The sequence below is a fragment of the Colobus angolensis genome, unplaced genomic scaffold (assembly GCF_000951035.1).
Source record: "Colobus angolensis palliatus isolate OR3802 unplaced genomic scaffold, Cang.pa_1.0 Scaffold30, whole genome shotgun sequence".
NCBI lineage: Eukaryota > Metazoa > Chordata > Mammalia > Primates > Cercopithecidae > Colobus > Colobus angolensis.
The window spans coordinates 5,889,447-5,891,374 of NW_012116266.1; the positions used below are offsets into that span (position 1 = coordinate 5,889,447).

At 40.2% G+C, this 1,928-nt stretch overlaps 1 protein-coding gene across 1 annotated transcript in view; it reads right to left on the bottom strand.

Annotated features, from left to right (window-relative positions):
* CARF (calcium responsive transcription factor) overlaps positions 1-1,928 on the bottom strand; it is a 93,687-nt gene that overhangs the window by 4,041 nt on the left and 87,718 nt on the right. The window lies entirely within an intron of this gene.

The following is a 1,928-nucleotide window of genomic DNA, read 5'->3' on the forward strand; positions in this document are numbered from 1 at the left end:
TTTTTTTTTAGTAGAGACGGGGTTTCACCGTATTAGCCAGGATGGTCTCAATCTCCTGACCTCGTGATCCACCCGTCTCGGACTCCCAAAGTGCTAGGATTACAGGCTTGAGCCACCGTGCCCAGCCAACAAAATAATTTTTATGGCTTCTCTGAAGTCATAAAAATACTTTATTACAACCCTTTCTATCAGAACTAAAATAGGAACTAATTTCAAAGTTTTGCAAAGGACTTCAGTAAGTCATCTAGCCCAAGGGTCCCTGACCCTACCAGTCTGTGCCTTGTTAGGAACTGGGCTGCACAGCAGGAGGTGAGCATGGGGAAGCAAGCCTTACTGCGTGAGCTCTACCTCATGTTAGATCAGCAGAGGCATTAGATTCTAGGATCTAAGTTGCATGCTCCTTATGAGAATCTAATGCCTGATGATCAGAGGTGGAACAGTTTCATCCCAAAACCATCCCCCCAACTCTCTACCCTGGGTCTGCGGAAAAATTGTGTTCCACAAAACCGGTCCTTGATGCCAAAAAGGCTGGGGACTGCTGATGTAGCCCACTATTTGCAGAACTTGGCAGATAATGAGAATCTCTAAGGGATGTTTAAGAAAATGTAGATTCCTAGGTTTAACCTCCATTAATTTTAATTTGGTAGATCTAGAATGGGATTCTCCCTCCATATCCATGGGAGACTGGTTCCAGGACCTCCGTCAGAAATAAAAATCTGCAGATGCTCAGTTCCTGATATAAAATGGCATAGTATTTGCATATAATCTAAGCATATCTTCCCACAAACTTTAAATCCTTTCTGGATTACCTATAATACACAATACAAGGTAGAAGTCCTCCAATATACTTCAAATCATCTCTAGACTATAAGAAGGAAAAAATATATGTACATGTTTGGTACACATCCAATTAAAAATATATTTTTTATCAGTGGTTTGTTGAAGCCATGGATATAGAACCCATAGATACAGAGGCACAACTATATATACATATTTTTTTACCTTGAAATACACTATACCTGTAACTCGAATCTAGTCTGTTCTCCGTACTATAATGCTGGACTATACTAAGCTTCTCCAGATGTGTGAAATTTAAGGAGCTTCTCAATTAACATCAAACTTAATTCACCTTTTGTAGCCCTAGTAACTAGGATAATACCTGGAAAAATTGGTCTTTAATGATAACAGCATTAAATTTATTTCAATAACTCATTTTGGTATAATGAATAAAAATTAAAACTCTTTTCTTAATATCTCAAAGTTAAACTAATTGTAGGGAATTTGAATCATTCTCATGTAATTCTTATATGTCAACTCAAATATATTCATCTCTTTAAGTCAATGAAGAACTAATTATCAGCCAGGCGAAGTGGCTCACGCTTGTAATCTCAGCTCTTTGGGAGGCCAGGGCAGATGGATAACTTGAAACCAGGAGTTTGAGACCAGCCTGGGCAGCATGGTGAAACCTTGTCTCCAGTAAAAATACACAAATTAGCCGGGTGTGGTGGCATGTGCCTGTAATCCTAGTTACTTGGGGGGCTAAGGTGGGAGGATCGCTGGAGCACGGGAGGCAGAGGGTACGATGAGCCAAGATCGTCCCACTGCACTCAAGCATGGGTGACAGAGTGAAATCCTGTCTCAAAACAGAAAAAGAAAACCTAATTATCAATGAGTATTTATTGCTTCCACACTAATTTTAAAATGGCCATAGTATCAGAGAAGAATGGATTTAAGTACTAGCTTTCTGTGTGACCTTCAATATGCTATATAACTCAGTTTCTTTTCTTTCTTTCTTTTTTTTTTTTTTTGAGACAGACTCGCTCTGTTGCCCAGGCTGGAGTGCCACGGCGCAATCTCGGCTCATTGCAACCTCTGCCTCCCAGGTTCAAGCGATTCTCTTGCCTCAGTCTCCTGAGTAGCTGGGACTA